This window comes from Ornithorhynchus anatinus, chromosome 16, assembly GCF_004115215.2.
Source record: "Ornithorhynchus anatinus isolate Pmale09 chromosome 16, mOrnAna1.pri.v4, whole genome shotgun sequence".
Classification (NCBI taxonomy): Eukaryota; Metazoa; Chordata; class Mammalia; order Monotremata; family Ornithorhynchidae; genus Ornithorhynchus; species Ornithorhynchus anatinus.
In genome coordinates this window covers 3,385,317-3,399,242 of record NC_041743.1, presented here as the reverse complement: position 1 = coordinate 3,399,242, position 13,926 = coordinate 3,385,317, and the positions used below count along the sequence as shown (strand labels likewise).

The window sequence follows — 13,926 nt, the reverse complement described above, 5'->3', positions numbered from 1 at the left end:
ACCGCTCGCTCCCCCTCCCTCCTCGAGAGGGCAAGCCGGTCCAGAAGAGGGGCTGCTGGGCACCGGGGGACGAGGGTGGGGCAGGGCGCAGCAGAGAGTGTCGCCCCAGGCGACTCGGGGGTGTGCGTGGAGGGGATCCCGGCTCCATCTCCCAGCCCCTGGGCTTCCCCAGGGGACCGTACACAAGTCCAGGCCGCCCGAGCCAGCCCTCGTCCTGCCGCCCCCGTAGGGCCGCACCCCAGAGGAAAGGCATCCGGTGCCCGGTCTGACGTCCTGCCCGGCGGAGGGTCGGGGAGGGGGCTGGAGCCGAGCCCGCGGCCCCCTCTCCGGGCACAGACGGCAAGCCCTCTCTATCCTGGTTTCCTCTCTGGGGGTCGGGTTTAGGGCTCAAGTTGGGCCTTCACCACGGGGATGGCAAGTCAGGGGCCCCGGGGGAGACGTCTTTATGGCCCGGGAGCCACGGGGAAGCCGGCTTCGAACTTGGAGAACCTAAAGCAACTCCCGGTACCCGCCGCCGGGCACCTCAGCCCTACTTCGGAGCACCAGTGCATTCGAATGGTCGAACGGGCACCTCTGCGGGCAGCGGGGGCCACGATCATGGCCCGGTTCTGGAGGGAGGGGGCCGAAAGAGCCAACAGGACGCGGAGGAGGGCAGCCGGCCGGCGGTCCAGATGACTGAAGGGGGAGGCAGCGGTGGGGTTGACTGAGGGCCGGTTCACCGGACCGTCAAGGGTCCGAAGCCTAGGGATACCTGGCCTGGCCCGGCCTATCGGGCACTGGGACCGAAGCCCAGGGCCCCGCCCGGAGCCGCTCCCCGCACGAGCGGCTCTGGGGAGGACTCTGCTTCTGACTGGGATCGCAGACTCGAACCCGGACAGGCTGGCGATGAGAAAGGGGTCCCTCCCTTTGACGGCTCCTTCCTTTCCGAAGGCGGGGGCCTACAGACTGTCCGGCTGCTTTTTGCTCTCCATAGTTTCTCTCTGATCGGAGCGGACCGGCTCAGCCCACCCGCCGGAAGAAGGAAATCCCGGCTCTCGGCCCGGCGGTGGGGCCTGGGTTCGGCCACTTGACCCGCCGACATTTGGGGGAAGACCTGGCGGCCGGGCCCGCCTCTCCCCTAGACCCTCCGCTCTGGGACTCCCTCCAGCCTGCGGGGGGGCTCCTTATCTCCCCTCTGCCTTCCCTCTCGCTCCTACCCCAGGGAAAGGTGGGGGATGGAGAAGCAGTGAGGTCTGGGAATGCCTAGGGAATTCTTATTTTGATGGTATTTGTTCAATGCTTACTCTGCACCAGGCACCGTTCTGAGCACTGGGGTAGATACCAGTTTATCAGGCTGGACGCGGTCCCCTTCCCTTTCGGGGCTCACAGCGTAAGCAGTGGGGAGGACAGGGATTGAATCTACTCGCCGTCCACACCACCAACCGTGAGGCTCGCCGGCAGCCTCCGCCGGGGGAGTGCAGCCGGTCAGCCTGCCCAGATCGGGCACCGCCCGGGGCCTGCGCAGAGAACGGTCTCCTGGAAAAGGGGCCGGGGCTGCAGCCGCCATCTTCTAGCGGTGATGGAGGAAAGGCGAGCTCCCCCGGGCGGCCCCAGCCCTAGGAGTCTGGCGGCACATTTGGCGGAAGGTCTTTGGGGGCAGCCAGCCTCCCCCCTCATCAGCTCCACGTCCCAGCCCTTCTCCGCCAGGGACTTGGGTCCGAGCGCACCCGTGACGGAGCCCTGGCGGCGTCCTTGGCGGAATCAGCTCGTCCATCCGTCCACTGTCCCGGTGGTTGGGGACCCGGGGGGGGAGGGAGAGAGGTCACAACCGCCCCCCGCTCCTGGCAGAGGAGGCTCCGACCTGGGCGTCCGCGCCCAGTGGGACCCAGACGGCCCTGCGGGAGACTCCGTCCGCGGGGGCGTAGAAGGCGTTCGGCGGACCCCGGGCAGAGAGGCCCCGGGGGAGACGGGGACGCCCGCTCATCTTGTGCTCGTGGGTCCCCCTCCCGGACTAGGGGGAGGCCAGTTGGGGTCCGTGGCCGGCCAGATGGGGTGACCTAAATCCCACGTTGGGTGGTGGAGCGGAATAGTCGGCGAGCGGGTGACTTCCCAAATTGTCCTGCTCCAGGCGCGGTCAGTGACCAGACCCTCCTTCCTTCAGTCATCGATTTTTCTCTCAGGAGCCTAGATGGGCTCCGTCTGCCTGTCCTCACCCTCTGAGTCAGCCACAGTTAGCAGCTGTTTTGACTTCAACACCCCTCTCCTCCCGAGGGCCGTCAGTAGGTTGCCGTTGATGAGCGAGTCTGTTTCAGAACCGAATTCTCTGTTTGATTTCTAATGTCTCCCCTCTGGAGAGGAGGAACGGTAATTACTGAGCGCCCTTTGGTCACAATGCACTGTATTGAGCGCTTAGGGGAAAGACATCCTTAGGGAACGATCCAGAAATATCTTCAGACATGATGCCAAGAGACTGTTTAGGGACCAGGCTGTTTGGAGATGTGAACTAGTTGACAAGAATTTCACCCCAAAGGAATCCATGACATATCTGTAATTTATTTAGATCGATGTCTCTCTCCCTGTCTGGACTACAAGTTCCCTGTGGGCAGGGAATGTGTCTGTTCTATTACATTTTCCCAGGCACTTAGTAGAGTGCCCTGCACACAGTAAGCGCTCGGTAAATATGATTGACCGACTGACACGAGCTCCTGGGAAAATCGAGAAAGCCCCGGAGGTGAGGGCTTCTCCCGGCCCCTGGCGAGTTCCGAGAGGGCCGCCTTTCTAATCCCGGCCGCCGACCAGATTGTTAGGGTGGCAGGACCGAAAACCCGTCACGAGCGATAGCCGCGCAGGCGAAGAGCGAGCCGGAGAGGCGGAAGGCTACCCAGTAGACCCCAGACGGGGCTATCGGGCGGCCCGCCCTCGGCCGTTAATTCTGGCTCCGTGTGGGGGCCTAGTGGAAGGAGCCCGGCCCTGGGAGTCAGAAGACCCGGGTTCCAATCCTGGCTCCGCCAGCAGCCCGCTGGGTCACGATGGGCAAGTCTCTTCACTTCTCTGGGCCTCGGTTTCCTTGTGTGTAAAATGGGGATTCAACCCCTGTTCTCCTTCCTACTTCGACCCTGAGCTCTGCGTGGTAGAGGGGCTGTTTCTGACTCGATTATCTTGTACCTGATCCTGGGCTTAGTACAGTGCTTGGCACGTAGCGTGAGCTCAACGCCTACCGCAGTGATGTTTCTCATTTTCGTTATGGGGGAGGTCACGGTGCCCACCGTGAACCCCTTTTGAAGGCGCCGGATCGCGGGCTTAAGGGCATTTGGCCGTGCCAGGGCACGGCTTCTACCTGTCCCTCGGGCGGGAGCCCGATAAACATGGCGTCAGAGGAAACGGTGGAGCGCGGCATCGAACGAGGGCGCGGGTTTTCCTGTTGGGGACCGGGGGGGGGGACGTGAGAACACAACCCCTGCGTCCTAGGAAGACTGGGTGAGTCGTCTTCATTTTCAGAACGGAATCGGGGGCCTTTCGGAGGGCGGCCTGAAAATGAAGGCACGGCGTTGGGCTTTGGGTCCAAGATGACGTACGTCGCTCACAGGGAGACCGCGAACCCCCACCCACCTGCTATCTCGGTCCGGGGGAGATGATACTGTCGGCCACCTGTTCTGGTCCCCCTTGGGATTTCTGGGAAGTGATACGGAAACGTCTGACCCGAAGTTTCCAGAAAAATCCGATAGCCTTTTGCTGGCCATCTCAGATCTGCCTCGGTGCTTAGTACAGCGCTTGGCATATAGTAAGCACTTAAATATCACAGTCGTCCCTCTAATAATAATAGTAATTGCGGCAAGCGCTGGGGCAGTTACAAGATAATCAGGTTGGACACAGTTCCTGTCCCTCGTAGGGCTCACGGTCTCAAACCCCATTTTACAGATGAGGGAACTGAAGCCCAGAGAAGTGAAGTGACCCGCCCAAGGTCACCCACAAGTGGTAGAGCCGGGATTAGAACCCAGGTCCTTCCGACTCCCGGCCTGTGCCCTATCCGCCACGTCCCGATGCTTCTCCAAGCCGAAAACCCGTTGTGGGCCGGGAACATGTCTGCCAACTCTTTTATATTTTACTCTCCCAGACGCTCAGTAAAGTGCTCTGGCCACATTAAGTGCTCAATAAATACCAATGATAATGGTGATTAGATCACATGTGGGAAAGAGGGGCTGGAGGCAGGTTTTGCTGAAGGCTCTTCTGCTTTCTCAGGAAGAAAGGAGATTTCCCTAAGGTCTTCCGATTTTTTCAACTGGAATAATTATGCCGGGGGTTTTGTCGAGCGCTGTTGTTTTTCCAAAGTGTCCCGCGTCCATCCGTCGCCTCATTCTGTCCTCCCGAGGGAGAGGCGGGGATGCTAATCTCCACATTACAGAGAAGGAAACCCCGGCCAGAGAAGGGAAGTGACCCGTCCAAGGTCACCCAGCAGGCCGGTGGTGGAGCCGGGTCTCTTGCCTGTCAACCCGGGTTGGCCCTGGCCCAAACCCATCGGGTCCGCTCGTCTCCGTCGGGGCCGCGAGCGTTCGGAAACTGTCAGGGTACACCGCACTGAGGATGTGTGATGTCGGGGGCCTGGACCCCGGAGACTGGGGTTTAGCTCTCGGCCACTTCCTCCCTCGGTGCCTCAGTTTCTCTACTGGTAGAGAGGAGAGGATGGACAGGAGGGAGCGTGTTTCGGGCTGGCCGCCTCAACAGAGGGGGGCTCCCGGGAAGAAAAGGCAGTGACGGCGTAGGGCAGGGCCCCGGGGACAGAGGAGGGTTCGGGCGGAGAGCCCACAAAATGGTTGGCTTGCCCTTGGGCCTCTCCACGGGGGCTTCTCCTCCCCTCCGGGGTTCCGAATGGATCCCCCCCCACGTCTTTACTGAAAAGCTGCCCTCAGGGATGGTAGCCCTGTGTCTCCCAAATTACAAGTGTTGGGGTCGGGGGCATCCAGTGAATAGTCGGAAGCCAAGGAGCCGAGCTAATGGGGATCACGTATCTATAATATCCCACAGCACTAATGTATATGTCCACAGATCGTCATTAATGACTTATTTCCATGAATGTCCGCGTCCCCCTTTCGACTGTAAGCTCGTTGTGGGCAGAGTTCGCGCATTGGACTCTCCCAAGCGTTCAGGACGGTGTTTGCACGCAGTCAGGGATCAATCGCATCCATCGTCGACGATGACCGAGAAGCCGGCGGCTCTTCCACTGTCGGGCAGACCAAGCCAAACTGGATTGGGCCCTTTTGGCAACCGGGTATCTGCCGGTTCTTGATTTTGGAACCGGCCATTAGGTCCGTGGTGACGGTTGGGTTTGGGGAAAAAGTGCCGGGCATTGCTGGACACTGAGAACGCCCTGACCTTCAGGCCCAGACCCCCTACGCCATTGCTCCTCGACGAAGGGACCTCACGGCTCCTCTTCCTTTGATTTCATCTTTTTTATTTTGAGCGGGAGTAGGAGGGAACCCGTGGGTCGCCGACACTTCCTAAGGAGGATGAACGTCAGTGAGCGCGGTCTCGGTTGAGCACTTACTGCGAACTAAGCGCCGGGGTCGGCTCAGGGCAGTCAGATCGGTTACAGTCCCTGTCCCACCCCCCTGGGGCTATGTGGAAGGGAGAAGAGGGGCCTCGTTCCCATTTTACAGATGAGAAAACCGAGGCCCAGAGAAGCGAAGGGAGTTGCTCAGAGTCACGGGCGGGCAAATGGGCGAGCCGGGATTAGAACCCAGGTCTCCGGATCCCGGGACCTGTGCTCTTTCCACTAGGCAACACCGCTTCTCGGGGGTGATGTCATCGGTGCCGGTAGATTCTGTTTTTTCAAGGCGGACCTGAGGAAGCTACGTTTTTCCACGCAGCCCCGTCCCCACCGATCCTTTCGGAGAGCCGGTTCTCGGACTCCCCTTCCCGGGAAAACATTAGAATGAGGAGTGGGCCTCGTCTGCCTTCGTCCCACCCGACGGCCACGTGATCTCCCCGGATCCCTCCCGGCCCCGTGATCCATATTGCCGAGGGGGAGACCACGGCCCAAACCAAGGGAAGCGACTTGCCCGAGGTCAGGCGGGGGGGGGCGGAGCCGCGACTAAGAGCCTCCTTTCCTGCCTGCCGCTAGCACCTGTGGCATCTGGAGACGGGGCCCGCGGGGAGCTGTCAATCAGGTTGACATCCGGGCCAATCAGGAAGCCCGCCCGCAGTCCTTCGGTAAACACTCTGGCCAGCCCGGCTCAATCTAATGCCCTTGAGCCCCGTGGGGCCGAGCTTCGAAGGCCTCCCCGGCCGCTGGGATTTCTCCTGAAAGCCGGCGACCGCACGAGCGGCTTTTCATCTGCCACGAATCTGTCCCGTACGGACCTTTGGGGCCTCGCAAGGGATCCCCTGCCCAGATGGCTTCATTCATTCAGTCAGTCGTATTTGTCGAACGCTTACCGTGTGCAGAGCACTGTCCCGAGCGCTTGAAATGTACAATTCGGCAACGGATAGAGACCGTCCCTGCCCGACGACGGGCTTCTCGCCATCGCCGCTTGCCCCCGCCAAACCCCCTCCTCGCCCTGACCTGGTTTTGTTTTCCTTTTTTTTTTTTAACCCAACGACCGGCATCTGGTCCCCCCCCACCACCACCCCGGCTCGGCGTCGGGGTCCGCCCGGCTCCGGGGAGGGGAGCAGGAACTGCGGGCACGGGGAGGGGTGCGGCTTCCTGCGCCTTGCAGCCCCGCCCCCTCTCCTGGGTTGCTTTGAAATCACAGAATCGGGGCCCCAGAAGAGACCTCGCCGGGTCACCGGGCCCCCCTCCCTGCTTTTCGGCGAAAGCCCCCCCTGCCTAAAAATCCCAGGACCCCCTCCCGCCCCCACTCCCGCAACACTGCCCTCCAGGCACCGCCGAGGCCCGGGCCCACCGGAGCTTTCCGGGACCACGGGCCTTGGCTCTCGAAGGCCAGCTTGCCAGCCGCGGTTGACTCCCTGCCCGTTTAACCCTGAAAATCGTCGGCCCCCTTCTTCGGCCAAGCACCTGCTCCGTACAGAGCTCGAGCATTAGACAGCAGACTCCCTGTGGGCAGGAAATGTCTCTCGCCCGTCTTGTCTTTTCCCGAGAGCATCGAGCAGTGTTTTCCCGGGGACGGGGATTCTATAAATACCATGACTGTGTAGCAGACGCTGGGCAGGGTCTGATAGAAGTGAATGATTCGGCCCCTGCCGTCGGGGAGCTTACCGTCACCAGCCTCTCCGATCCGGCCGCGGGAATAAGCGACGTCATATATCTCCCTAGCGCTTAGTCCAGTGCTCTGCACACAGTAAGCGTTCAGTAAATATGATTGACTGTTAAGCCTTTGCTAGGTGCCAAGCTCTGCACTGAGTGCGAGGGGCAGACGGATTGCAGCGTCTCCCCCGGGGAAGATAGAGTATTGAACCTTTGATAATAGTAATGATGACGATGCCGATACTCGTTAAGCACTCACTTTGTGCCAAGCACTGTACTGAGGGCTAGGGAAGATACAAGTTAATCAGGTTAGACACAGTCCCTATCCCACAAGGGGCTCACAGTCCTTAATCCCCATTTTGCAGAGAAGGGAACTGAGGCAGAGAAAAGGGAAGTGACTTGCTCAAGGTCACACAGCAGGCAAGTGATGGAGCCGGGATTAGAACCTAGGTCTTCTGACACCCAAGCCTAAACTCTCTCTCTCTCTCTCTCTCTTTTTTGGGGGGGAGGGGAGTATTTAAGTGCATACCATGTGCTAGGCACTGTGTTGACCACTGGAGTAGATCAAGATAATTAGGTTGGACACAGTCCCTGTCCCATATTGGGCTCACAGTCTTAATCCCCATTTGCCAAATGAGGTAACTGAGGCCCAGGGGAGCGAAGTGATTTGCCCATGGTCACGCGGCGGCCAAGTGGATTAAAACCCAGGCCCTTCTGTCTCTGAGGTCCTTGCTCTATCCACAGTGCCGCTTTTCACCGGGCCACTTTTATTAACAATAGTAATAATAGTGATAGTATTTGTTAAACTCTTACTACGCGCCAAACACTGTTCTAAGCGCTGGGGTGGATACAAGGTAATCAGGTTGTCCCGCATGGGGCTCACAGTCTTCAACCCCATTTTACAGGTAAAATTTTCTACTATTATTACTACTCTTCACTATTCCACCCTCCTGCTCCTCCATCCCTTGGGAGGAAGGGGAGTAGAAGGTTTGACCGCCACAACGGGGGCAGGGTTTCATCAGCAGTGGAAACGCAGACCCACGGCTTCAGGCTCTGGTGGGCTCCGGACAGGTGAGGTCGCCAACTCCACCTGTGCCCGAGGTGGGCCCGGAAGGTGCCAGGGAAGGACAGGGCGGGGAGGGCAAGAAGGAAAGAGCCGGAAGCGAGACGGGAACGGGCCGGTGGCGGGAGGCGAGAGCCAAGGGGGGAGGCGGCGAGGCCGGGCTCCCCGCGGGGAGGCCGATTCACCCGTTTAAAACTCTTTTCCAGCTCAGATCTGGCTGGGCCGGGGACCCGGAGGCGTGGGGGTTTGGGGGGGATTTTCCCAACTGAGCCCTTCCCTCCCCAGCCTCTCTGCCCCCCGGACAAAAACCGGTGGGTGCTCTCGGATCCCCTCTCCCCCCCTTCCCCCCCGCCTGGGGATTGCCCTTCGGAGAAATACTGCCGACGCGCTGTGCGATCTCGAAATGAGTGTCAACAACAACTCAGAGAGCAGAGGCGAGCCCGGAGATTGAGCCGCCCCTGTCACGGGGCCCGCCCCGGCCCCCCTCTCTTCCCCCCCCTCCCCGCCAAGACCAGGCACGTCTTCGGTGCCAGTGGGCTCCCCCGGCCTGGGCGCTTGGAGCCAGCGTGGCTCGATGGCTCCGGGCCGGCGTTCCCTTCGGCCCTGGGCCCGTCGGGTTCGTCGGTGGCCCTGGGGGTCCTTAGGGTTCTGGTTCTGGGGGAGGGACTGAGCCCCAAAAGGAAGAGGTTTGATTTAGGGTGACTTTGTCCGACTTGCAGCTGGTGCCCCCGGCCCGGTTCTGTGCGGGTACGTGTGCGAACGACGGGGTGCCCGGATTGTTGAGTGCCGTAGGTGGCCGTTCATTCATTCATTCCCTTGCATTTATCGAGCGCTTACTGTGTGCAAAGCACTGTACCAACCTCTCCGGAGAGTACGATATAGCAGTAAACGTCACCCTTGTAATCTGCAGAGCGGCGACGTGGGACTCGGAATGGGGGAATGGGAGAATAATAAAAATAATAACTGTGGGATTTGTTAAGTGCTTACTATGTGCCAGGCACTGTACTAAGAACTGGGGAGGATTCAAGCAAACCAGGTTGGACCCGGTCCCTGTGCCACATGGGGCTCACGGTCTCAATCCCCATTTCACAGATGAGGTAACTGAGGCCCAGAGAAGTGAAGTGACTTGCCCAAGGTCACAGAGCGGACAAGTGGCATTGCTAGGGTAGAACCCGTGACCCTCTGACTCCCAGCCCCGGGCTCTATCCACTGTGCCATGCTGCTTTTCGCAGAGAAGCGGAGACCCCCACGGGCTTCGTGTTTGTGTCCTCCCTCGGGGCCGCCGGGGGCTGGCGTCGTGGTCGTCCGGCGGGGCCGGCAGGCGGCTCCGGGGGCCGGACAGACCGCCGAGGTTAAAGATCCCCAGAGGATCCTCCTTCCTGGCCGCCGCGCCCCCTCCCCTGCCCGCCGAGCCCCTCGGCGGAGATTAGGTGAGGCCTTTTCGGGGGTTTCCCCTCCTCCGGGTTTTGGTCTGGGCCCCGGGTTTACCCGCAGCCACACTCGTCTCGTTGAGGGGAGCGACGAGCCAGTCTCACCACGTTATTGGTCAGTTCCGCCGGGTGACCACCCCGATCCCCTCTCGGCTTCCTGCCTCTCCGCCCGGCAGTAGCAGGGCCCCGACCAAAGGGAGCCCGGGGAAACCGCTTCCTCACGGGGGTGAGAGCCCGTAGGGCTCAAAGGCCTCGTCTTACGATTTCCAGTTCTCGGGCCCTTGATTCTCCTGACCACGCTGGGAAGAGGGCAGCCGAGGGGTCTCTCTAGGGGGTTCTGTTTTAGAAACAGATTCAGCGGGCTCGCCAGGCTCCCGGCTCAGAAATGTCCTGCACGCCCTACCCCGGGGGAGCGATGGATGTCTCTGCCCACCCCAGTCTGCCCGTGACTATCCCCTCCTCTCTCCCCCCACCCCGCTCTGCCAGGATGGCGTGAGGTACCCGGGCAGCGGGGTTAGGGGGGGTGGGTTGTAAAAACACCCCGTTTGCCAATCTGCGGGCTGGCACCGGGAAAAAAGGAAATTTATTCCAAGAGCCACGTTTCAGCTGCAGTTGGCTAGCTTTCCCGACGGCCGGTCGAGCTCCTTCCACGAGCCGGCGGGGCCGCGCTTGGTCTTGATTTCCGGGGGACGCGGACACATGCATGCCTCATCGCCGTCCCTTCTTCGTCTCAGCCGGAGATGGATATTCCCAATCGGCCCGGCTAGAGACGCGGGGAGGGGTGCTATGTGTCCAACTTGGATCTATCGATGAACCCGGTCAAGCACTCCGTCAGTCCCCGCGGGGGTCTGGCCTCCATTTTAGAGAGGAGGAAACCGAGGCCGGGACAGGAGTCGATTGGGTTTTGGGGATGCCGGAGTCGGAGGGTCGGGGTGAAGTTCGGAGGAACGTTTCGGCTCCCACGAGGGAAGGAAAGAGGGTTGCGTTGCTTTGCCAAACCCGCAGCTGGTCGGCGGCTCCGCCGACACCTGGGGTTTCCGAGGAGGCCTTCGAGCCGCCTGGGGGCTGAAATGGCGAGCGCCGCCGTCTCGGCTGACCTAAGATGGCTGTTCCCCAGCGACGAGCCAACCGCGCCCCTCCTCGTCCGCCGAGCCTGCAGGCGGGCCGGAAAGATCTCTTCCCGGCGGGCTCGGCCCGAAGATCCGCGGTCCCGGCAGAAGCGGCAGCGTGGCCTAATGTAGAGAGCACGAGCGTGGGAATCGGGAGAACTTGGGTTCTCCTTCCGGCTATGCCGCTTGCCCGCTGTGTGACTTCTCCGCGCCTCAGTTACCTCATCCGTAAAATGGGGTTTAAGACGGTGAGCCCTGTGTGAGTCGGGGACGGACGTTGGTCAGACGTTGGACGGTTGGACATTATCTTCTGTCCGACCTGATGAGCTCGTATCTGCTCCAGTGCTTAGTACGGTGTCTGGCGCGTATTAAGTGCTTAACAAATACCACAGTTGTTATTATTATTGTCGTCGTTATTATTATTAATGCCACCTCAGAGCCTTCTCCAGCCCAGTGGGCCTCCCCTGGACCGGCAGCTCTGGGTCACTAAACCTGGCCCTCTCTCCTCCCCTCTTCTCTCCTAGGGCAGCTGCTGAGAAAAATAATAATAATTGTAATAGTCATTGTGGTTTTTCTCAGGCACTTCCTATACGATAAGTCCTGGGGTAGATCCATGGTAACCCGTCAGAGTCCATGTCCTTCGGGGACCTTACGGTCTAAAGAGGAAGGAGGTCAGACATTTAATCCCCATTTTACATCTGAGGAAAGTGAGGCCCAGGGAAGTGAAGTGACCCGTCCAAGGTCACACATCAGGCAAGCGGCAGAGCGGGGAAGCAGAAAAGCAGCGTGGCCTACTGGAAGTCAGTAGGGCCTGGATTCGAATCCCAGCTCCACCACTTGTGTGCCGGATGACCTCGGGCAAGTCACGTAACTTTTCCGTGCCTCAGTTACTGTGTGCCGGGTGATGTACTGAGGGCCGAGGTGATAGAAGCTGATCCATTTGGACCCGATCCCCGTCCCGCGTGGGGCTCACAGTCTTCATTACCATTTTCCAGATGAGGGAACCGGGGCACAGAGGAGCGAAGCGACTTGCCCGAGGCCCCAGAGCAGACGAGCGGTGGAGCGGGGATTTGAATCCGGGTCCTTCCGACTCCCAGGCCCACGCCCTGTCCACTAGGCCGTGCCGCTTCTCATCCTGCCCTCCCGCACGGCGGAGGCCCCGCGGCCCATCTGGAGTAGCCGTTTGGCAGTTGCAGATTCCTTTAGGCTTTCCGTCACCTCCGCGTGATGCTTCTCACGTCCTCTTGGCTTGCAAGGAGAGATTGTGGAAACTAGGCAGGCATAAGGCCAGTGGCGAAAGTGAACGGTAAGTGCTATGTATTGAGCGCTTAATCTGCGCCGAGCCGGTCAGTCGTGTTCATTGAGCACTTACTATAGACACGGCACTCTACGAAGCTCTTGGGAGAGTACAGTATAATAATGCAACTGATAGATTCCCTGCCTGCAAGGAGCTTACGGTCTAGAGGCCAGAGGCAACAGTGAAGAAATTCAGACGCTCCCAGGGGTGTCAGTCGATCGATGGTATTTATTGAGCGCTTACTGTGTATAGAAGACCGCGCTAAATGCTTGGAAGAGTCCAGTTTAACAGAGTTAAACAGAGGGTGTTTCCCTGGGGGAGACCAGCGAGCCTGACATTCAAGGGGGAGACGCCCGGGGGGCGTCGGGTGGGACCACCCGGGCTGGAACTAAAGGATCGCCGAGGCTTCCGGAGAGAGAGGAGCTCTCCTGGAGAACGGCTGGGAAATAAGCCAGCGCGCCGCAGATGCCCACGTCAGCAGGGATTTCATGGTAAAAACCAGAGCCTCCCTCCCTCCCCCGGCCTCCTCCCCCTCCCCGACTTTCAGTCTCAGTTTCCTCATCTGTAAAATGGGGAGAAACTACTTGTTCTCCCTCCCTCTTAGACGGTGAGCCCCAAGTGGGGCAGGGACTGGGTCCGATCTGATTGTTTTGTATTTTCCCCAGCGCTCAGTACAGATCCTGGTACGTAAGAAGTGCTTAACCAATGCCACTATTAGTAGTATTATTATTACTACCGTAGGACATTTGTGCTTGGGCTTTGTTTCAATTCAGTGCAGCAGGACTCAAAATCGTCCGGCACAAGGCAAATTTTTTTTTTTTTAATGGTATCTAAGCGCTCACCTTTGTGCCAGGCACTGTACTGGGTGCTGGGGTAGATTCAGGCTAATCAGGTTGGATGATTCTGTTGCTCATCCTTTGACACGTTCCCTGTGGAATTATATTTCTGTTGTCTTGAATGATGGTTTCCGAAGGAGTTTTGAGTCTAGCCATCGTATTCTGATAAATTTATCCTGATTCTATTTATTGCTATTGTTTTTGTCTGTCCGACTCCCCCGATTCGACCGTAAGCCCGGCAAAGGGCAGGGACCGTCTCTATCTGTTACCGATTTGTCCATTCCAAGCGCCTAGTCCAGTGCTCTGCACATAGTAAGCGCTCAAGAAATACTATTGAATGAATGAATGCAATCCCTGGCCCAAATGGGGCTCACAGTCTTAATCCACATTTTCCAGATGGGGTCACTGAGGCGTGGAGAAGTTAAGTGACTCGCCCAAGGGCTCCCGGCAGACAGTGGCGGAGTCGGAATTAGAACTTGGGTCCTTCTGATTCCCAGGCCCGGGCTCTATCCACTAAGCCACGCCGCTTCTAAGCAGCATAGCTCAGTGGGAAGAGCACGGGCCTGGGAGTCAGAGGTCATGGGTTCGAATCCCGGCTCTGCCACTTGGCAGCTGTGTGACTGCGGGCAAGTCACTTCACTTCTCTGGGCCTCAGTGACCTCACCTGTAAAATGGGGATGAAGACCGGGAGCCTCACGTGGGACAACCCGATGACCCTGTATCTACCCCAGCGCTTAGAACAGCGCTCTGCACATAGTAAGCGCTTAACAAATACCAACATTATTATTCTAAGCACATCTTTTGCCAGCTGTCGGATTGGCTCAGGAATCCAATCCGGTGCCTGCCCCGGTGGTGTTTGCGGCCCCGGGGCGCCTCGTCGCCTGGTTGGATTCAGGGCAGCAGCAGAGTTAGGGGGAGGATTGAATAAACCCCAGATCCACCTGTTAATCGGAGAGGCAGCGGTAGAATCCACTGCCCTCAAAGCTTAAACTCCACTAATGGTAGATCTGT

The 13,926-nt window shown here is 59.2% G+C and overlaps 1 protein-coding gene across 2 annotated transcripts in view; it reads left to right on the top strand.

The window, feature by feature from the left end:
• Nucleotides 1-13,926, top strand: part of CD247 (CD247 molecule) — a 48,738-nt gene that overhangs the window by 5,460 nt on the left and 29,352 nt on the right. The window lies entirely within an intron of this gene.